The sequence below is a fragment of the Phoca vitulina genome, unplaced genomic scaffold (genome assembly GCF_004348235.1).
Source record: "Phoca vitulina isolate PV1807 unplaced genomic scaffold, GSC_HSeal_1.0 scaffold84, whole genome shotgun sequence".
NCBI classification, from domain to species: Eukaryota; Metazoa; Chordata; class Mammalia; order Carnivora; family Phocidae; genus Phoca; species Phoca vitulina.
Window position 1 is genome coordinate 1310357 of NW_022589787.1, and position 24637 is coordinate 1334993.

At 36.2% G+C, this 24637-nt stretch overlaps 2 protein-coding genes across 7 annotated transcripts in view; one reads left to right on the forward strand and one right to left on the reverse strand.

Moving 5' to 3' along the window:
* Positions 1-24637, forward strand: part of LOC116626175 — a 222725-nt gene that overhangs the window by 182203 nt on the left and 15885 nt on the right. The window contains exon 8 of one of the 2 annotated variants that reach the window (XR_004298189.1): positions 5390-5988. The exons of the other annotated variant lie outside the window; for it this stretch is intronic. The gene's annotated coding sequence lies outside the window, so the exon portion shown is untranslated. Of the gene's footprint in view, positions 1-5389; positions 5989-24637 lie in introns of those variants that run through there. 2 annotated transcript variants of the gene reach the window in all.
* The window catches only part of UBE3A (ubiquitin protein ligase E3A), a 96737-nt gene that overhangs the window by 41823 nt on the left and 30277 nt on the right, over positions 1-24637 (reverse strand). The window lies entirely within an intron of this gene.

A 24637-nucleotide genomic window follows, 5' to 3' on the forward strand; every position in this document is an offset into this window, starting at 1 on the left:
ATATTGCTAGGCACTCTGGCATAGGTTATCTCATTTGAATCCCATGAGGAGGATTATCTTCAGTTCACAGCTAAAAGAGACAGAACTGAAAGAGTAAGATCATGTACTCAAGATCACACGAAGGAAAATGCAGAATCAGGACAAGGATAGGAGTCAGGGGTCTTTTGGCTCTGGAGTCTAAGTCATTTCCACCATATTGTCTCACAGAAAGTGATTCATTTCAAAATAATTCTTAACAATAATAGTACTAAAAACTCCTAAAGGAAAAAAAAAATCCCATAATATGTAACTGAAAAAAAAGCAAAAACTCTGAAAAATCAAAATCTGAATCTCATATTTATGCATATCCGCAATCTCACAAGTACACCAAGCTTTTTGAGGAAGATACCACAACATTCTGTAAAGTTAATGTATCTGTAATTTCCTGAGAACCTATGTGCTATAGATGTTCCCACTTTAGAAGACTGTAAACCCTACTAACTAAGAGCTTGCACTCTGAAGCCAGACTCCCCAAGTTCACATGTTGGCTCTGCCACTTAACTATGTGACCTTGAATGAGTTACTTAACATTTCTGTGTCTCAGATTCATCATTAAAGTGATGGTATACATAACGATTATCATGGCTGTGAGAGAATTAAATGAGTTAATATATATAAAGTAGTTAGAACACTGCTTGGCACCTAGTAAACACCATGTGTTAGTTGCTATTACTGTTATGATTATTACTAAGATCCTCATAAGTCTATGAATTAGCTATATAAGCCATCATTCTGCTGATGTTCAGAGCAGTTACATAACAAGTCACACATCTAATAAGAGATTTGAGCCCAGGCTTGACTCAAAACTGGGGTTTTTCATACCACTAAGGGGAGATTTAATACCAGACAGAAGAAAGTAGGCCCCTCTATTCAGTCTGCTTCTCTGCCCAAGACCTAGAAATAGCAGCTACACAGATGAGACAGGACTGAAAGGAGGCCATGCCAGAACCTCCATGTTATCCGTGGAACCAACCATATTAAACATTTTTCTTCTTTACTCACACCAATGATACCCTGAATTATCTCTACAATTCTGTATCCCCATCTAATTTAGAGCATATAAAAGGCCTCTATGTTGGGAACGTGGACACGAATAATGACATTTTTATAAATAAGTTGTGCAATGTTAATCCCTATATAGTAGGAGTCACCAAATCTTAGCTTGTGGGCCAAATCTAGCCTGCCACCTGGTTTTTGTAGCCCCCAAGATAAAAATGGTTTTTACAATTTTAAATGGTTGACAAAGTCAGAAAAAAAATATTTTGTGACATGCAGAAATTATATGAAAACCAAATTTCAGTGACCAAAAGTCTCATTAAAACATAACCAAGGTCATTAATTTAATTACTGTCTATGGCTGTTTTTGCACTACAACAGCAGAGTTGAGTAGTTTTAAGAGACTGTACGGCTTGCAAATCCTAAAATAAATACCACCTGGCCCTTTACAGAAAAAATTTCCCAACTCTTAATTTAGAGTCTGTGTTCTTTGCTCTCCGTGACATTTCCATCTAAGCACATGGCCTGCTCACTCTTTCTCCTCAGCAAATCAATGCAGCAAAATGTGTACTTTTCCCCAACTATGATTAAAGTAGAGAGAAAGAAAAAGGAGGATAAGAGAAAAAAAGAACAAAACGATACAGAAAAAAGGAAAGAAATGAAGAGAGACTCCTTCCCCAAGCAGATCCCTTTAGGGACACCTTTTCTGCCACTCATAATCTGCTACTCTGCCACTCCACAAGAAGTGGAGCTATGGCTTACTTTCTTTTTTAAAAAGTTATTTAAATTCCAGTTAGTTAACATAAAGTGTATATTAGCTTCAGGTGTACAATATAGTGACTCAACACTTCCACACAACACTCAGTGTTTATCACAAGTACATTCCTTAATCCCCATCACCTATTTAACCTATCCCCCCACCCATCTCCTTTCTGGTAACCATCAGTTTGTTCTCTATAGTTAAGAGTCTGTTTCTTGGTTTTTCACCTTTTCCCCCTCATGTTCGTTGGTTTTGTTTCTTAAATTCCACATGAGTGAAATTATATGGTATTTGTCTTTCTCTGACTTATTTCACTTAGCATAATACACTCTAACTCCATTCATGGTGTTGCAAACAGCAAGACTTTATTCTGTTTTTATGGCTGAGTAATATTCCATTGTGTATATATACCACATCTTCCTTATCCATTCATCAGTTGATGGACACTTGGGCTGTTTTCATAATCTGGCTATTGTAGATAATGCTGCTATAAACACTGAGGTGCATGTATCCCTCTGAATTAGTATTTTTGTATTCTTTGGGTAAATACCTAGCAGTGCAACTGAAACTACAAAAGTCCTAGAGGAGAACACACACAGTAACCTCTTTGACATCGGCCATAACAACTTCTTTCTAGATAGGTCTCCTGAGGAAAGGGAAACAAAAGCAAAAATGAACTATTGGGACTTCATCAAGATAAAAAAAAAACTTCTGCACAGCAAAGGAAACAATCAACAAAACTAAAAGGCAACCCACAGAATGGGAGAAGATATTTGCAAATGACGTATCTGATAAAGGGCTAGTATCCAAAATATATAAAGAACTTACAAAACACCAAAAAAAACAATAATACAATTTGAAAATGGGTAGAAGACATGAATAGATATTTTTCTAAAGAAGACATCCAGATGGCCAACAGACACATGAAAAGATGCTCAACATCACTCATCATCAGGGCAGTACAAATCAAAACTACAATAAGGTATCACCTCATACGTGTCAGAATGGCTAAAATCAACAACACAAAGAACAGCTGTTGGCGAGGATGTGGAGAAAGGCGAACCCTCTTGCACTGTTGGTGGGAATGCAAACTGGCACAGCCACTGTGGAAAACAATATGGAGGTTCCTCAAAAAGTTAAAAATATGGCTTACTTTCTATCATTTCCTCACATTTCATGACTTTTCTTGAGTCAATGATGGAGGGCAAGTGAGATCTTCTAGTGAGAAAGCTCTCAAAGCTGAAGTAGACAACTGAAAATATGCATTTAAAACAGACAATACTTTCTATTTACTTATTTTATTTCTAAGGCTCAATTTGTGAGACAGTTCTACAAATAAATTATATGTGGGAGGCCAAACTTACTATAGAAAAGCTGACAGAAATCTTAAAAAAATAGTTTCACCTGAGGAGGAAGGGCACTGAGGTCAGTAATTTGAAATGCATGGAAAAAAAAAAAAGAAAAGATGGAATGATGGACAAAAGGATATATGATAAAACAAGGTAAATATTAGTAAAATCTAGATGATAGGCATATTGAGTCAATTACAAAAATCTTTCAACTTTGCTGCATGTTTGTTAAGTTTTCAAAATAAAACACTGGGAGAAAATACTGTCACCACACTAACTTTTTAGAGCGGTCAACTGGCAGAAGAAATGGTTTCAGCCATCAGTAGCTGAAAAAGGAAAACCAACATGTCATCAATGGCACTATTACTGTGTTTTCTGACTTTAAATCTAGTTTTTGAATCAATCCAGTATTCAACAAAACAAAAACAGAACAAAAACAGCCTACAATAATGATAAAAATAAAAGTTGTAAGCTGACTGTAACTATGCATAGCAACTTAATTTACCTACCATGGAGACAAATACTAGGAAAGTATGTTTAATATTCCTATGCCAATGGCAAGCCACTGGGGTTAGAACCACTGAAATGGCTGCCAACAATGTAGAAGATGAAAGTTGAAAAAAGATCTTAAACTTCATCTTCTTTGTTCCTCTATTAAATAAGTAATGAATACAGGAACGAAGAAGATGAAGCCACAAAAATTGCTACTGTCTGAAAGTACAGATATGTTAGTGAACAATGAGCAAACAAGATTGAAATTAGAATTAAAAACAATGATAGAACATAAAAGAAATAGTAACTGTGACATGCAACATAAAAACTAATGGTAGATAAAGTACAGAATAATTAAAGGAGATAAAAAGGCAAAGATAAAAAAAGTCAATGTAAGTAGAGTGACTTTAATTGAATATGAAGTTAAATAAAGATATGAGGAGTTAAGAAGCCAAAGATAAAAGGTTTATAGGTCGCCTGAGTGGCTCAGTCGTTAAGCGTCTGCCTTCGGCTCAGGTCATGGTCTCAGGGTCCTGGGATCGAGCCCCACATCGGGCTCCCTGCTCCGCAGGAGGCCTACTTCTCCCTCTCCCCTGCCCCTGCTTGTGTCTCTCTCTGTCAAATAAATAGATAAAATCTTTTAAAAAAAAAAAAAAAAGGCTTATATAATGTCTAAAAAGCTAATAACCACTTACTTAGTGGTTTCTCAAAGTAAGTACATCTCTTTGTTCCTTCTCCAATGTTGCCCCAGTAAACACTCCACCCCCTCCCTCAAAGGTGCATTTAACACAAAAATTTTGGAAGTGAACAATGGTATCCTAGATATATTACACCTCTTAGAAATGGATGACATTAAGACATCTGTGACACAGTTATGGTATGTTTAAAGTTGGGTCTGTTACAATGGAATTGCATGAAATATTAAATTATTTCAAGACTGAATCTCTGATTGTGAAGTCATTACTACCATATCCAACCAATAAGCCATTAACTATAGAATAAGATATAATTTTCAGGGAAAAATTATAATTATAAATCAGTATTTTTACTATAATAAAAACGTTTAACATAATAATACCTAAGCATTACTATGAGGTATAATCTCAATACCCAGAGTGCCTGTTATACATTAAACATGAAATAAAATTGTAGAACCAAATATTTATATAAAATTATTCAACTTTAACCTGTTTTTGTTTTTGTTTTTGTTTTTAAAGATTTTATTTATTTATTTGACAGAGAGAGACACAGCAAGAGAGGGAACACAAGCAAGGGGAGTGGGAGAGGGAGAAGCAGGCTTCCCGCAGAGCAGGGAGCCCGATGCGGGGCTCGATCCCAGGACGCTGGGACCATGACCTGAGTCGAAGGCAGACGCTTAACGACTGAGCCACCCAGGTGCCCCTGTTTTTGTTTTTTAAAAAGTGTCACATTTTACAGTGAAGTTATAATGAACAAACACCAAACTATATCCATCTACTTCCCTCCAATAAGATCCTAAAAGGAGAGAAACACAAAATACTTGTTGGCATTAGTGTACTACATCTATCAATTCTCTGTGATAATCATGAAATACAGTCTTTGACTTTTTCTCTGATTCAAATATAATCAAAACAGAAAATTTATTCCTTGGTTAATTATATACTTGAGGATCTACCAATGACCAAGCAATATGTTATGAATTCTGTGATAAAGGTCTGGTTAACTGATTATTTTGCATTATAAATATTTGGCTCAGTCTTAAACTCTTTTTTAGGGGTTTAAGGAGCTGAGTAAACCTTGGAGTTACAGTTCATAATCATGATGAAAAGCCCAACCTACAGCTTCACCCACTGGAATTATGTCCAACATTCTCATTTTTGGGGGTGAAGAGCTGCTGAAGGGACTAGTTTCTGTCTGGCCTGACTTGGAGCACTGATGGAACCAGCATACACTGAATGCCTAGAGGCTACAGAAAACAAAAGACAGTTCACAGCTTGTTGCAGCACCAGAGAACCTGAAGTATTGCAGAAAGATATTAAGAGGGAAAAAGACTATAAGCTCTTGAAAAAGTAATCAACAAACCCTTTCAATTAGGAAACTACAAGCCTAAGTCCAAAGAAGATACACTCTAATAAGAGGTTTTAGAGATACCAAGATCTCTAATGAAGGTCTGCCCCTCTATGAAGCCAGTTCATAGAGACTGGAAGAGGTGGCTGTTTTTTCAAAAGCAAAATCCACACAACAACAAAATTAAAAGGCATATATTAAAAAAAAAAAAAAAAAAAAGAGGGAATCACAGTTCAATTCCAATCAAAGGAACAAAATAAAGCTCTAGAAATGACCTTAAAGAAGCAGAGATATGGGCACCTGGGTGGCTCAGTCATTAAGCGGCTGCCTTCAGCTCAGGTCATGATCCCAGAGTCCTGGGATCGAGCCCCGCATCGGGCTCCCTGCTCAGCGGGAAGCCTGCTTCTCCCTCTCCCACTCCCCCTGCTTGTGTTCCTGCTCTCGCTGTCTCTGTCTCTGTCAAATAAATAAATAAAATCTTAAAAAAAAAAAAAAAAAATCTAAATGTTTAAAAAAAAAAAAAAGAAAAAGAAGCAGAGATATGGGGCACCTGGGTGGCTCAACTGGTTAAACATATGCCTTCAGCTCAGGTCAGGGTGCTGGGATCAGCCCCTGTTGGGCTTTCTGCTCAACGGGAAGTCTGCTTCTCTCTCTGTCCCTCACCCCACTCGTGCTCTCTCTCTCTCTCAAAAAAAAAAAAAAAAAAAAAAGGCAGAGATCTATGAATTACCTGACAAAAAAGCAACATAACTGCCTTAAGGAAACCCAATTTGCTACAAGAGAACTCAGGAGACAACTAGATGAAATCACCATGCATGAACAAAATAAGACTATCAACAAAAAGAAAACATAAAAAAGAACCAAACAAAAATTCTAGAGGTAAAGAATAAAATAACTGAATTGAAAATTCACGAGAGAGGATCAACAGCAGACTCAGTCAAGCAGAAGAAATTAACTCAAAGGCAGGCCACTTGAAATTACTGAGTCAGGGGTGCCTGGGTGGCTGTCGTTAAGCGTCTGCCTTCGACTCAGGTCAGGATCCCAGGGTCCTGGGATCGAGCCCCGCACTGGGCTCCCTGCTCAGCGGGAAGCCTGCTTCTCCCTCTCCCACTCCCTCTGCTTGTGTTCCCTCTCTCGCTGTGTCTCTATCAAAAATAAATAAATAAATAAAATCTTTAAAAAAAAAAAAATTACTGAGTCAGAGGAAATTTTAAAAAATGAAGAAAAGTGGAAGAAAGCCTAAGACACTTATAGGATACCACCAAGCTGATCAATATATGCATTTGGGGAATCCTAGGAGAAGAGATAATGTGGCAGACAGCCTATTTGAAAAAGTAATGGTCAAACACCTACCAAATGTGAGGAAGGAAATGGATATCTCATTTTAAGAGGTTCGAAGGACTCCAACTATAATGAACCGAAAAAGGTAGATACTAAAACACGCTGTAATTACTAGCAAAAGTCAAAGACAGAAGGAATCTTGAAAGCAGCAGAAGAAAAATAACTAGTCAGGTACAAGGCAGCTCTCATTAGACTATCAGCAGATTTCTCAGCAGAAACCTTGCAGAAAGACCAGAAAGAAGTGGGACAATATATGCAGGGTGCTGAAAAAAATAACTACCAACCAAAAATACTGTATCTGGCAAAACTGACCTTCAAAAATGAAGAAAAAATAAACTGACCTCCAAGTATAAACAAAAAGATGATAGTTCATCAGTACTAGACCTGCCTTACAAAAAAATGCAAAAGCAAGTCCTTCAACTTAAAAAAAAAAAAAAAAAGACTGTAAACAATGTAAAATCTTGCAAAAATATGAAGATGTTTAGTAAAGGTAAATATATAGACAAGTACAGAATCCTGTAACACTGTAATTGTGGTGAGTAAATCAATTCAAATAAATCTGAAAGATGAAAACATTTTTTAGAACTGTAAATATATGTTGAATGATACAAAACATAAGAAGATGTAATTTGTGTCATCAATAACAAAAGGGGAGAGAGATGTAAAGGAGTAGAGCTTTTGTATGCAACTGAAATTGCTATCAGTTTTAAACAGATTACAACTGTAAGATGTCTTATGTAATAATCCTCATGGTAAACAGAAAGAAAATGCTTATAGAAGATACACAAAAGAAAGTGAGACAGGAATCAAAGCATGTCACCACAAAAAATATCAATGAAACACAAAGGAAGACCTCACAGGCAAGAAGAAAATAAAACAACTACAAGACATACAAAAAACAAAAAAATGGCAATAATTAGTCTTCCCCATCAGTAATTACTTTAAATGTAAGTGGATTAAACTCCCCAATCAAAAGACACAGAGTGGCTGAATGGATTTAAAAAAAGAAAAGAAACAGCTATATGCTACCCTACATTACATATAAGGATATATATATAGACTGAAAATGAAAGGACTGAAAAAGATCCTATGCAAATAATAACCAAAAAAGAGAAGGAATGGTCTCATACATATATAGCAAATATATATATGATATATACACGCACAATCAGAAAAAAAAACTTTCAAGTCAAAAATTGTAGTAAGAAACAACACATCATATAATAATAAAAGGGTTAATTCACCAGAAATATATTACAATTATAAATATATGTGCACCTAACAGAAGAGTACCCAGATATGTTAAACAAACAATGACAAAGAACCAAAGAGAGAAATAAATAGTAACACAATAATAGGACATTTTCATACCCACTTTCAATAATGGGGAACATCTACACTGATGCCACAAGAATAAAAGGGATCATAAGAGACTGCTGTCAACGATATATGCCAACAAACTGGATAACCTAGAAGAAATGAATATATTCCTAGAAACATATAATTTAACAGAACAGAATCATGAGGAAATAAAAAATCTGAAGCAACCTATAACTATTAAAAAGATTGAATCAGTAATCCAAAGCCTCCCAACAAGGAAAAACACAGAACCAGATAGTTTTAATGGAGAATTCTACCAATGATTTAAAAAAGAATTAATAATTAATAAGAATCCCTCTCCAATTCCTCCAAAACACTGAAGAAAACACTTCCAAACTTATTCCATGAGGCCAGCATTACCCTGATATCAAAATGAGACAAAGAGGAGAAAAATACAGGCCAATATCCCTGATTACTGATGCAAAAATCCTCAATAAAATACTAGTCAAATAGAAGTCAACAATACATCCAAAGAGTTATATCATCACCAAGTGGGATTTATTCCTGGAATTAAGAATGCCTCACCATACAAAAATCAATCAACCTAACACACTCAATTACCAAAATGAAGGACAAAAATAACATGATCACCTCAACTGACAAAGAAAAAGCATCTGACAAAAATCAACATCCTTTTATAATAAAAACACTCAACAAACTAGACAAAGAAGGAAATTACCTCAACATAATAAAGGCCATATATGAAAAGCTAAGATTATACCTAATGGTGTAAAACTGAAAGCTTTCCTTCTAAAATCAGGAACTATGCAAGGATGCCCGCTCTTACCATTTCTTTTTAAAACAGTACTGGAAATCCTAGCCAGAGCAATCAAGCAAGAAAAATAAATAAAGGCAACCAAATTGGAAAGGAAGAAACAAAATTATCTGTTTGCAGATGACATGATCTTATCTGGAGAAAACCCCAAAGACCCCCCAAAAAACTATTAGAACTAATAAACCAAATTTAGTAAAGTTATAGGATACAAAAGTCAGCCAGTGCAAAAACCAGTTGTGTTTCTATGAACAATGAACAAAAGGAAATTTTAAAAATATTCCCATTTACAACAGCATCAAAGAGAATAAAATACTTTACTAATAAACTTAACCCAGGAGGTGGAAAACTTGTATAACAGTCCCCTCTTATCCATGGGGGATACATTCCAAGGCCCCTAATGAATGCCTGAAACCACAACAGTGCCAAACCTTTTGTATAATGTTTTTTTCCTATACGTACATACTTAAGATAAAATTTAATTTATAAATTAGCCATGGTTAAGAGACTTAACAGTAATAATAATGAAATAGAACAATTACAACAATATATTATAATGAAAGTTACATGAATGTGGCCTCTCTCAAAATATCTTATTGTATTATACTCACCCTTCTTCCTGTGATGATATGAAATGATAAAATGCCTATATGATGAAATGAAGTGAGGTGAATGACATAAGCATTGTAATGTAGTGTTAAGCTACTACTCTGACAATATTTAAGAATCATCATCTGCTTCCAGACCACAGTTGACCATGGGTAACTGAAACCACTAAAAGCAAAACCACGGGTAAGGGGAGACTACTGTACAATGAAAACTATACAAAGTACTGCTGAAAGAAACTAAAGACACAAATGTAAAGATCCTGTGTTCATGGACTGTAAAACTTGGTATTGTCAAAATGTCCATACTACCCAAAGCAATCTACATATTCAACTCCTATTGAAATCTCAATGGCATTTTTTAATTAAAAAAAAATCTAAAATTCCTGGATATGGAATTTCAATGGAACCCAAACAGCAAAAACAATCTCGAGAAAGAAAAACAAAGCCAGTCTCATACTTCCTGATTTCAAAACATCTTACAAAGCTACAGAAATCAGAACAGTATGGTACTGGCATAAAGATAAGACACACAGACCAATGGAACACATCAGACAACCAAGAAATAAACCCTTACATATATGGTCAAATGAGCTTTGTCACAGGTGCCAAGGCTACACAATGGGGAAAGGAGAGTCTCTCCCACAAGTGGTACTGTGAAAACTGGATATCCATACGCAAAAGAATGAAGTTGGACCTTTACATCTTATACTACATTAAAAAAAAAAAAGTTAACTCATAATGGACTAAAGACCTAAACATAAAACCTGACATTATAAAACTCCCAAAATAAACACAAATAGCTTCATGACATTGGATTTGGCAATACATTCTTGAATATATATATTCTTCAATATAACACCAAAAGCACACAAAAACACCATTCTTCAATATAATACCAAAACCAAAAATAGACAGAAAGAACTACAGTGAACTTAACTTCTGTACAGCAAAGGAAACAATCAACTGAGTGAAAAGAGAACATACAGAATATGATCTATTCAATGTCCTGGGTCTGACCACTCCACGTCAGGAAGTAGAAGAACCAGAGGGTTGAAACTGGAAGACAGTAGATGGGCCACAGGACACCTCTCAAAGACCAAAAACCAGATGGGATGAGAGAAAGCAAATAAGAAAGCATACAACAACTACAACCTGAGGTGGGTGTTTTAATTAACATTAAACAATAAACATTAGCACGCCCAAGAGAATGGGAAGGCGCAGCAAAGCAGAAGTGATTATTAAAGATAAAATGGTTGGGGAATTCCGATACTAGGGAGTTGGAAGTTAAGCATATAAACAAAGACTTCAGGGATCTGGGGTAAAGTGGAAGAGTGTGAGTTCATCAAAGACGGAGAAATGACTGGGAGATCACTAAACAATGAAGACAGAGGATGACATACCCAGAATGCATAGCTTCAAAAGGAGCAGGAATTTTCATGCTGAGAGAATAACAATAGTCCAGAAGCATCAGTGGAGAACAAGAATAACAGTGTGTGGGAAACAAACAGGTCATGGCTTACTGCACCTATAACCTAGCTTCTGTATTTAGTGATGTAGAAACTATTCTTGCCAAGTCATCACTTTTCACTCCTCCTTTTGTTTAACCTTGCTGAGAAATGTAGACCTTCTGGAAATTTACTGTGGGCTTTCAGGACACCATTTCCTGATTTCCTCCTTTCTCTCTGGTTGTTCTTCAGAGACTTCCCTTCCTAATCTGGAAATGTTTATACTCCCCAGGGACCAGCCATTAGACACTTTCTCTTTTAAATTCTCTTTGGGCCATTTCATCTTCTTTCAAGGTAGTAATACCTGATGACTTCCAAATGTCTCCTTCAGCATAGTTCAAACTCTGCTTGAGAATCTAGTACTATTCCAGGTCCTCTATCTTCATATGGGCTCTTTCTTTAAGAAATTTACTGTTTTAAGGAGGTGAAAGCCAGATGATTTTAATATCATAGGAAATACAGAGGTATGGCAATTTAAAGAAAGGCAACTTAGCCAAGATAAGTCACAAAGGATGACTAGCAGCTGATGAAAAATACTGAAAGAATGTTTTTGGTAATAAGGAAATGAGGGAGTAAAGGCACAAGGGACTGAGAACATCTTGTGACAACTTAAGTTCAACAGTATAATGTTCAAAAAAGGACTCAAAAATATGAAGTGGCAGGGAGGAGCCAGATTATGAGACTTAATAAGAAATAAGGAATTCTGATTTTAGTCAGCAGAGGAGTAATCTAATAAAGGCGACTTTCTCCCCATAAAAATGTAAATGTACTCCACCTTGCAAAAAATTTCAGAAGATTCATATACCATTCATAAACCACTAAATAAGAACACCTGCAATACAAGTCACAAAAGGGTTTAAGCAAGTCAATGACTAAGTCAAATCTACCTTTATAACTAACTACATTTTGTAAACTGGGATCAAAGCTGGCAAAAGTGGAGGCAGGCAATCCAGTTAGGTGATGACTACCGTTAGAGACCAGGGAAAGAAAGTAGTAGTAGCAGGAATGAATACAAGGAAACTAATGCAAGAAATATTTAAAAGATGTAGTTTGTAGGGGGTAAATGAGTGGAAAGAGCTAAATGCCTAGGTTTCTGTCATGGGCAACTGGGTAGAAGGTAGTACTACAAACTGAAATAACAAAAACAATGAACATTCATTAAACTACAGTGAATGTTTTTTGTTATGGTGTGTCCTTTAATACTTACAATTATCCTAGGAAGGAGACTGGAGAAGCCAATAAAGGACCTAGTAAATCAGAAAGTCCTGCTTTTAAGTAATTTAGGGGGAATAGCATCCTTTTCCTTTCACTGACCTCTTTTAGCCTTGAATCCCATTTATAGCTAACAATTTCTATGTAATAAAAGTACACCATTCCCATTAATGTTTCTTAAAACCTTTTTAGGGATACATAAGATATAATGAATAAAATGCATAATTCACAGATTCTAAAAACCCTTTTATTAGAGCACCTCAACAAAAATAGCCAGGTTCTGCTTATTCTACTTTCTGAGAAGACTCAGCCAGAGGCAGTTCATCTACTCATCCATCTCTACCATGAACAAGAAGTGTGATACCTTCTATTTAAAAGAGAATGTATAGGGGTGCCTGGGTGGCTCAGTCAGTTAAGCGTCTGACTCTTGATCTCGGCTCAGGTCATGATCTCAGGGTTGTGAGATCCAGCCTGCAGGCTCCGCACTGGGTGTGGAGCCTGCTTAAGATTCTCTCTCCCGGGCACCTGGGTGGCTCAGTTGTTAAGCAGCTGCCTCCGGCTCAGATCGAGTCCCACATCGGGCTCCCTGCTCAGCGGGAAGCCTGCTTCTCCCTCTCCCACTCCCTCTGCTTATGTTCCTGCTCTCGCTGTCTCTGTCTCTGTCAAATAAATAAAATCTTTAAAAAACAAACAAAAAAAGATTCTCTCTCCCTCTGCCTCTCACCCCCCTCAAAAAAAAAAAAAAAAAGAAGGTAAAAGAGAATGTATATAAGCTTACATGATGTTTCATTTGGTAGAAAAGTAAACAGACTATGACTCAGGCCACTTCTATGCCTAACACTTTTCATTACCTCCTATGTCTATCAGGAGAAAACCCAGGACTTTTCAGTAGTGTCAAGGCCTTTCACTATCTGATCAAGGCTTTCTACTTCCAGCTACATTTGTTAGCACATCTCCCCCCATCTCCTAGATCTACATTCCAGCAATACAGAACGTCCTACAGTTCAAAGGACTTGTTCCTGCTGTCTTCATTGGCTCCAGGTCTCAGAAGTTTTCTTCTTACCTAGAATACTATAATCCCTATTTATACCAAGTCATCCTCAAAGACTCAGCTTAGATATCATTTCCAAGATGATTACATATCCCTTCTCTGCTCCCACAGCAACCTGTACCTACTCTCAATACACCTCATTATAACTGCCTATTATTTAAATGGCAACCTCCCTGAGACACATGACCAAATAACTTCTTTACAGTTATATTCTCAGAACCTAGCAAATTACAAAACTTCAATAAGATCCTTCAATTTCTCTTAACAGTGTCAAACAACCCTACCTTTTTCTAGTACTTAACCATAACACCTCCCAGTTTCAGAAAAAAGGAACCCTCAGTGCACTGTTAGTTGGAATGAAAACTGTGCAACCACTTGTGGAAAACAGTATGGAGTTCCCTCAGAAAATTTAAAACAGAATTACCGTATAAGCCAGTAATTCCACTACTGGGTATTTACCCTATGAAAACATTAATTCAAGAAGATATTCACACCCTATGTTCACTACGGCATTATGTACAATAGCCAAGATATGGAAGCAATCCAAGTGTCCATCCATGGATGAATGGATAAAGATGTGGTGTGTGTATCTATACGTCTAATATCTGTGTGCGCACACACATACACAAATGGAGTATTACTCAGCCATAAAAAGGAATGACATCTTGCATTTGCAACAACATGTATGGATCTAAAGGGTATAATGCTAAGTGCAATAAGTCAGTCAGAGAAAAACAAATACTATCACTCATATGCAGAATTTAAGAAACAAAACAAAACAAAGAAAAAAGAGACAAACCAAAAAACAGACTCTTTACAGAGACCAAACTGATGGTTACCAGAGGCGATGGTAACCAAGAGTGTGGAGAGAGATGAAACAGGTAAAGGAGATTATGAGTATATACTTACTGTGATGAGCAATGAGTAATGCAAAGAACTGCTGAATCACTATATAGCATCTGAAACTGACCTAACACGGTATGTTAATTATACTGGAATTTAAAACAAAATGGAACAAAAAAAATAAATAAAAATAAGTATTTTTTTAAAAAAACCTCCCAGTTTCATAGGTATATCAGAAGTATAAAAAGAATATGCAAAGGAAAGAACATGACATCAGAATCTATAGGAGAGGATCTTGAAAAAAGATCTCTATCTGATTAAAGAGATTTGTATCTTTTACTTCAGAATGTACTTCAAGATGTTATTTAATCCATAAATGCTATTATACACATTAAGTATACCTCAATTGGAAGTCATACAGAAATATTTTCTCCCATTCCATATAGAAAATAAAAGCATCCAAGCTGTATCTCAATTTCTGACTTCTCAGTTCCACACAGAAGAGCTAGGAAGCTGCTACTCCAATCTAATAACAAGTAAAAAGCTGAACAGACTAAAAAATTAGTAACTCTTCTTCTACTGAGAGAGAGAGGAATATAGAACAAAATGCTGCCCCAAAGACTGGAGAGAAAGGCAAATACAGGGAGCCATGGCTTACTGAAGCAGAGAGCAGGAAATTGCCAGAGGGACCTGTGATGCGATAGGAAAACCTAAACTCCATGCACAAATTCCTGGAGCTTCAGCACAGAAAAATCTATAATCATTAAAAACTCCAGGGGGACTTAGTCCCAGCAGAGCCCCCACAATTTTGTGATATTTATATCAAGAAGCTTGACTACGTTCTCAGAGCAAATGTTGTAGAAAAATCCCCTCATGCTTCTAGGAGGGGAGCGAAAAAGGAACCATTAAGAGATACACCAGAGCACTTTATTCTTAACAAGGCTTGGCCTCAGAAGAAACTAGTTAACCCAAGCCTAATCTGCCAGGTACTCTCAGAGCCTAACTGACCTGTGTAAGAGAAACATCCAACTCCCTCCCACTCTAGTCATCCTGTTCCACTTAAGAGGGAAGGAAAAAAATGAGAAATATTTATGAAGTTCACAATCCAGAGGCACAGGCAGGCTCACTAGAAGACTGAGACCAAAACAGGACTATAGAATGCTTTCTTTTCCCCTTACACCTCACCACCATATTACTAAAGGCCTATTTATAGCAATTCCTTTTACCTAGGAAATCATACCCAGCTAGCAATAAAAATTATGAGGCATACTAAAGGCAAAAAAAACACTGTCTGAAAAGATAGCAAGCATAAGAACTAAATACAGCAGGGATGCTGGAATTATCACACCAAAACTTTAAAACAATTATGATTAATATGTAAGGGCTCTAATGGATAAAGTAGATGGCATGAAAGAACAGTTGAGCAATGTAAGCAAAGAAAAATCAAAGACCCAAACAAAAAAAGCCAGAGTTCAAAAATACTGTAACAGAAATCTTTGATGAGCTTAATAATGAACTGGAAACTGAAGAAGAAACTCTGAACTTGAAGATGTATCAAAAGAAACTCCAACAACTGAAAAGCAAAGAGAAAAATGACTGACAAAAACAGAATATGCAAGGACTGTGAGAAAACTACAAAAGTAGTACACATAATGGGAATATCAGAAGAAGAAAGTGAGACAGAATCAGAAGAAATATCTGAAACAATAAAGACTGAGAATGCCCCCTTTTTAATTAATATCAGACACCAAACCACAGATCCAGGAAACTCAGAAAACACCAAGGATAAATGCAAAAAAACAAACAAAAATGAAACAAAATCTCCCCAAAACAAAACAAACAAAAACAAAAAAACCCACACCAAAACCCACAAAAAAAAATACACCCAAACCAAAAAACTATGCCTAGGCATATCACTTTCAAACTACAGATAATCAAAGAAAAAATTAAGATTATTTTGTTATTATAAGGTACTCACAACTCCCTATGATATGATATAGTGTTATTTAAAAGTAGACTAGGTTAAGATATAAAAACTCTAAGGGCACCTGGGTAGCTCAGTCAGTTAAGCAGCCAACTCTTGATTTTGGCTCGGGGCATGATCTCAAGCCCCGTGTCAGGCTCTGCACTCATCAGGGAGTCTGCTTGAGATTCTCTCCCTCTCCCTCAGCCCCTCCCTGCTTGTGTGCTTGTTCATTCTCTCTCACTCTCAAATAAATAAATAAGTCTAAAAAAAAAAAAAGATACAGAAACTCTAGGACGACCCCAAAAAGAAAAGTAAAAATGAAGGGTAACTCTACTTACAAAGGAGAGAAAATGGAACAATATGCTCAAGTAAAACCAGAAAAGGAAGAAAGAGAGAAGACCAAAACAAAAAAAGAACAAGGGCAACAAATAGAAAACAGTAACAAAAATGTTAGGTATTAATCCAACTATATCAATAATCACTTTATTTTTTTAAAAGATTTTATTTATTTATTTATTTATTTGGGAGAGACAGAGAAAGAGAGTGGGGGAGAAGCAGAGGAAGAAGGACAAGCAGACTTCACACTGAGGGCAGAGCCTGATGTGGGGCTTAATCCCAGGACCCTAAAATCATGACCCAAGCTGAAATCAAGAGTTGGACACTTAACCAACTGAGCCACCCAGGCACCCCAATAATCACTTTAAACATGAGTGGTCTAAATGCATCAGTTGAAAGACAGATTGCCAGAGTGGATCAAAAAATAAGATCCAACTATATACTATTTACACTTTAAACATAAAGATACAGATTAAAAATAAAGAGAAAAATGTATCATGCTAACAATAATCAAAAGAAAGTTAGAGTAGCTACACTAATTTCAGACAGAACCAACTTCAAAGCAAGGTAAATCATCAGAGTTAAAGAGTGGCACAACATAATGATAAATAGATCAATTCTCTAAGAAGACATAACAATCCTTATTGTGTAGGTACCTAACAACAGAACATCAAACCACATAAAAACTGAACTACAAGAAAAACAGACGAACCCACTATAGTAGTTGCAGACTTCAACATCCCTCTATCAGAGATGGACAGATCCAGCAGGCAGAAAATCAGTAAAGACATAGTTGAACTCAACCGCACCATCAACCAACCAGGCATAATCGACATCTCTGGACTACTTCATCCAACAACAGCAGATTACACATTCTTCTTAAGCTCACATGGAACATGCATCAAGATATATCATATTCAGGGCCATAAAATATACCTTAACAAATGTAAAAGAATAGAAATCATACAATGTCTACTCTCAGACTACAACAGAATTAAACCAGAATCAGTAACAGAAAGATAACTGGAAAATCTCAAAATACATGGAGATTAAACAAGTCAACAAAGAAATCGCCAGAGACACTAAAAACTCTTTTGAACTAAATAAAAATGAGAACACAATTTATCAAAATTTTGGGATGCAGTGAAAACAGTGCTTAGAAGGAAATTTATACTTTGAATCCATGTATTAGAAACAAAGATAAAAAATTAATCATTTACACACCCACCTTAATAACCAGAAAAAGAGCAAATTAAATCCAAAATAAGCAAAAGAAATAATATTATAACACAAGTCCATGAAATTGAAAAATGGAAACCAACAGAGAAAAATCAACAACAAAAGCTGGTTCTTTGAAAAGATTAGTAAAATCAATACTCCTCTAGCCAGGCCAACTAAGAAAAAAAAAAAAAAAAGAGGACACAAATTACTAGTATTACAAATAAAATAGGGACATCACAACAGATCCCAGGCACATTATGACAATAAAAGATATACTATGAATAACTCTATGCCCACAAATTTGATAACCTAGATGTAATGAACCAATTCCTTGAAAGACACAATCTGCCAAAACTCTGAGGAGAAACAGACAACCTGAAAGGCCTATATCTGATATGAAAACTGAATAAATAAAAGACTTTCCAAAACAGAAAGTGCCAGAACCAGATTGGTTCACTAGTGAATTTTACCAAAAATTTAAGGAAGAAATTGTACCAGTTCCCTACCATCTCAGAGGATACAAGCTGTATCTCCATATCTAATCTGATTAAAAGGCTTAGCTTTAAAAGCAGTATTACCTTGCCACTTAAGACAAAACTGACGGACCTAGAGGGCAGTATGCTAAGTGAAATAAGTACTTGACACAGAAAGACAAAGACAGTATGATTTCACTTACGTGTATAATCTAAAAAAAAAAAAACAAAAAAAACAAAACGAAACAAAACAAAAAACCGGACACAAACAAACAAAAGGCAGAAACAGACCCGTAAATACAGAGAACAAACCAGTGGCTGCTGGGGGAGAGGGGATGGGCAGGGTAGTGGGAGAACCAAAATGGGGAATGGGAGGTACAGGATTTCAGTTATGGAATGAAGTCGTCACAGGGATGAAAGGTACAGCACAGGGAATATAGTCAGTGGTACTGTAATAGCATTGTATGGTGACAGATGGTAGCTACACTTGTGGTGGGCGTGGTATAATGCAGAAAGCTGTTGAATGACTATTACTTGAATCTAATGTAACACTATGTGTCAACTATATGTCAATAAAAAATAAAATGCAAATTTAAGAAATTAAACTTTATATACCTAAAGAAATAAATAAAATAGTATTTTGGTTATTGTTTGTTTTTAAAAAAGGCTCACACTTCCTATCAAATGACAGAATGCACATAGAGTACTGAGCATAGTGGCCTGTCATATGGTAAGTGTTCAAGACGTTAGGTGCTACTACACAAGTTCTATGGGCTGTGTACATATTTATCACTTACTAACACATAAACTGATGCCAGAAAATTCTTCCTACATTTCTGTAAGGGAATTAAAAAGGCAGAAATAAACATTTTGCATTAATTTAGTAATTTCACTCTTTCACATATTAAGTATTTACAACCTATTGTAGACCAGGCACTCTCATTAGGCTTCCACTCTAGAATTAAATGAACCAGACAACAAAGAAATCAATATACAACAAAGAAATCAATATGCAACAAAGAAATCAATATGCAACACGTCAAGTGACATTAAATCCCATGATGATAAGTCTAACAGGGTAAGGGTAATAGAGAACACAGAACATGACCATTCTTTGATGAAGTTGGTCAATGAAGGCCTCTCTGATAAGGCATCATTTGAGCAGAGAGCTCTAAGGCAACTAAAAGGAGCCATGTGGATATCAGAGAAGGGTCACAAACAATAGGCACCAGTCTCAAGAACATCAAAACATAAGGGCAAGACCATAAAGCCAGTGCAAAGATGAGCAAGAGAAATGGAAAGGCCATACAAGTGCAAGGGAGCTCATACAGGGCCTTGCAGATCCTCAGATTTTACTCTAAGGTGGGAAGCCTTTGAAAGGTTTTAATCATAAATAACATGGTTTAACTTCGATTTTAAAAAGATCACTCTGGGGAGGCCTAGGTGATGGAGTCGGTTAAGCATCCAACTCTTGGTTTCAGCTCAGGTCATGATCTCAGGGTTGTGGGATCGAGCCCTGTGTCAGGCTCCCACGCTCAGCATGGAGTCAGCTTCAGATTCTCTCTCCCTCTGCTTCTCCCACTCGTGCTCTCTCTCTTTCTCTAAAATAAATAAATAAATCTTTTAAAAAATCACTGTGGCTGCTACACAGAAAATACACTGAAAGGGGCAAGTATGGAAGCAGCAAGACTACTGGGAAACAATTTCATTCTTTTGGCAAAAGACGATGGCTTTAATCAAGAGTGATAGAGGTAGAAATGGTGTAAAAAGACAAGTGGTTGAATTATGATATTTTAAAGGTGGAGCCAACATGATTTGTTGATAATGTGAGTTAGACAAACAGAAATCAAAGATGCTTCCAAAGTTTTGGATAAACTGGAAGAAAAAAAAGAGTTGCTACCAACTGGGACAGCAAAAAGATAACAAGACAAGTAGATTTGAGAGGATGAAAATCAAGAACTATTTTGGACTTGTTAAGTTTGAGAATCAGACATTCAATTATTGGATAGATGAGTCTACAATTCAGAGGGTAAGCTGGAGTTGGAGATAGAAATATGAGAGTTGATAAAGCTCTTACCTAGAGAGAACAAATAATGATGGGCCTGAGACCTGGGTCTTAGGCCTACCAACATTTAGAGAAAACTAAGTATTTATTTAAATAGCTTTGATATATATGGAACCATAAATCACTTGATACGTTTACTCTTGTTCCATTTACTGTCTTGGTTATACACCTGAAAACAACCTAAGCATTAAAGATAGGGGTGGAGAGCAAATACCAAAAGATGAGAAATCTGAAGTTATTAGAAATTGCTTTGAAATCATTAAAAAAATTAAAGTCTAAATTAATATGTGCAAAAAGATGCCACGAATATATAAGTTTAAACAAAATAGAGAATATACATACAATTGGATAAAAAGATTTGGGTTATTGTGTTCTATTTCTAGGCTAAACTATAGAATGGCATGCAAATGTTAAAAATGTTTACTATGTTTTTCTGCACCCTAGAGAACAGACAATACTAAGAATTCCTAAAAACAAATGGGTATATTCTTTAATTTTATATAATTACCATTTAAAATGCACCCAAGATGTTCCCTAGTTAAAAGATGCCAAATGCAAATGTGCCTGCAAGTGCCCCCAAAAAATCATACTTCAATAAATGTAAGATGCTGCCATTAATCAAAGACCCTAGCTAATTCTTAGATAAAACCAAGAATCCTTCATTATCTATTCTGTAAATCAAGACTCACGAAATTATGGTAGAACAAATGTTGACCTATTCACCTTACTAAACTACTGCCTGGTATGGTTTCCAAAGGTATAGGAATTTGAGAAATGGGGGCAGACATGAAGACTTAGAGTTACATTACAGCGATTATGTCTTGGAACCTTACACACCATTATCGAGACATCGTGGCAGGTCTGATTTCCTGCTATTCTACCTTAACATGGTCAAGTTAAACAGTGTAAGTTTGCTGAACTCAACCAGAACTTAATACCAGAGCTTCATCTGGAATCTTGTGACAAATATCCTATCATGCCTCACATTATTGCCATCCTTGATTTTTACTACAAAGTACCAAGCTTCACCTACCCTTTTCTATTCTTTATTATTGATTTGTTCCACTAATCTAACTCTACTAAGATCTCTAGAAAAACATTTAAAATACAGGTTGTCCCTAATCTTCAAATGCTTCATATAATGGTTCCCCAACCTCTTAGCTTTCACTAAAGCCTGGATTACCCCAAAAGACACTACTTATCTTGTATCCCTTTTCTGTGAACTTTTTCATAGACAACTAAAACCCGTAAGTCCATTATTACTCTTCTAATTCCTTGTATTTAAAACAATGTCCATCTAAACAAAATAAAACATAACATAAATACAACTTACACTTTGAAAGTCATGTTATCTACCTCAATACATTTCCCCTCTTCTGGTAAATTATACCCATTATACTAAAGGCTCCATTTTGCCCCCAGTTACATCACCAGCAAGCCAACTTCGATGTCTGTATTCATGATCTATCCCAACATTTTAGCCCCCTCTCACCCAAAATACTTACTTTTCTTCAAAAAGCTTCACTTCCTCTCTACATCAGCCAATCACCACCGTAAGCATATTAAACACCCAACCTTTGATCATCATCATCTATATCCTTCTAAAAATTTCATTTACACTGAACTATCTCTTTGACCTATCAGGCTTTTATAACCAACCCAACACTTCTACCTGGCCCCACAACCTATCCAATTATGGCCAACACCAATGACATATAAACTCAACTACTTCAGTGTTAACAACCTATGCCCATGCCATTAGTAGTTCTGTCCTATCTGCTCTGCTAACACCCAACCTTGAAATACCATGCCTCTTTTCTGGCTATTAGATAAAAGTCTTTAAACTCCAACTATGATAAGTTTCCTAACTTCAACTGGCCACTCAGTAGCCTGAGACTCAATAATATTTGGTCTACTTCTTCACCCATTTCCCCCAGATGCTTTCCAAGTTTTCATAGTATCCTCAAGTTCCCTAATCAAACTCTGTGTTCCACAAAATACTATTAAAACATATTTCTTAAGAAGTTACATGGTCACAAAGCTATAATTAAAAAAATCACTTCATCAGGATGGCAACTATCAAAAACAGATAATTACAAGTACTGACGAGAATGTGGAAAAATTATAACCCTTGGCTGGAATGTAAAATGGTACAGTCACTGTGGAAAACAGTACGGAGGTTCCTCAAAAAATTAAACAAAGAATTATCATATGATCCAGCAATCCCACTTGTGGGTATATACCCAAAGAAATGAAAGCAGGGTCTCAAAGAGATACCATGTTCATGGCAGCATTATTCATTATAGCAAAAACATGAAAGAAATCCCAAGTGTCCATCGATGGGTGAAAGGATAAACAAAATGCCATACACACACACAAAAGAATATTATTCAGCCATAAAAAGGAAGAAAATTCTGACATATGCGACAATGTGGATGAACCTTGAGGACATTATGCTAAATGAAATAACCCATCACAAAAAGACAAATATAAATGATTCCATTTATAGGGGACAGAGCAGTCAAAATCATAGACCTAGAAAGTAAAATGATGGTTGCCAGAGGATAGGTTGAAGGGGGAATAGTTCCAGTATTGCAAGATGAAGAGTTGTAGAGATGATGGCGACAATGGCTGCACAACAATATTAACGTAACTGAATTACACGGTTAAAAATAATAAAGATGGTCAACTTTGTTACGTGCTATTTTACCACAAAAAAATTTTTAGAAAAAAAAAGTTACATAGACACATAAATTTGAAAAATACATCTTAAAGTCCCTTCTTGGAGATTCACAATGTTTATAAGCACTTCAAAGTATATTTCCACTGTTTTCAGTAAAAAAACCTGTTTAACTCTGCAGTTTCCAAACTTAACAACTGAACCTCCTTTTCAAGAAGTATCTAGTATCATCTCAAAGGAGACAGAAACAGTGGTGTAACAGACCTAAACGAATTTACTGAGAAAATACTGCAGGTAAAAATGACCTTGACGTCCCCATTCTCACCTACAAACACAGTTAACATCACATATCCATCTTTACCTCCTTCTAGTTTCACAAGATGGGCTCTTTGCTCTTACTCCAGAGCAATCCCTTTACCTATATTCTTCATTCCAACCCTTACTACCTCAAAAAACTTCCTTCAATAATTACCACCTTCCCATTACCTTAAACTTCTTAATTTCTTACAACCAATACTGAAGTCTTACCTATTTCACTTTCCAAATATTTTTCTTACACATCCAGAGAACGTTATCTTGAATTCCTATTCTGTCACTGTCCTTTTAAGGCTTTTATTGACTGAACTGCTGAAGCCCTGGTCACCCTACCACCACACACTTCTCTTCAATTCTGTTTCTCTCCTGCCAAAACTATTAAAATTTTATGTCTAACAAGGTTACTACTCCTTCCTCAGCAAATTCTTTATTGACTCCCAAATACCAAAGAGACAGGCCTAGGTCCTTCACATACCATGCAAGGCTCTAGCCCTTTCTCTCAAGTCTTACCTCCTTCATTTTCCTGCCTTTCAGTTAGTTTATGATCTAAAAATCCTCAACTGCCTACTGTTCCCTATGCTCACTATGCCGCTTTATAACTTCACCCATACTTCTGCCTAGAACAACCCTGCTGATGCCTTCCACTAACTCCCAGTTACACTGGATTTAATTTGGCCTACCCTGGCCACCCCTACTTCCCTGCCACATGGATTAGGTTCCTACTGTATACCCAGGTAACCCAGTACTCCTTTATGTTCCTGCTGCATCCTGGGTATCCTTCTACCACAGTTGACTAAAGATTTGTTTCTCTTTCACACTGAATAGACTATAAAATTCTGTGGGTTAGGAACTAATTATTACGCATCTCTGTATCCACAACACATCACCAGCTGAATAGTGAGTATTTAATAAATGATTGTTAACCTGAACTCTTTCCCCTCTCTATTTCCACACAACTGCCAGGTAACCAAAAACACATTATAATGCAGGAGTATACAACTATCTACCTAAAAGTAGAAATCTAGTGACATGGTACCAAAGTTCAGAGGTATTTATTTGGTAGGAAAAATAGTAGGCACGCTCCTCTCTCCCATTTTTTAATGTATTACTTTCTCATAACTAGAAATAATTTTCAAATAATTTAATACCTTTAAAGCAATCTAGGGTAACTTAAAAGACAGCACAGC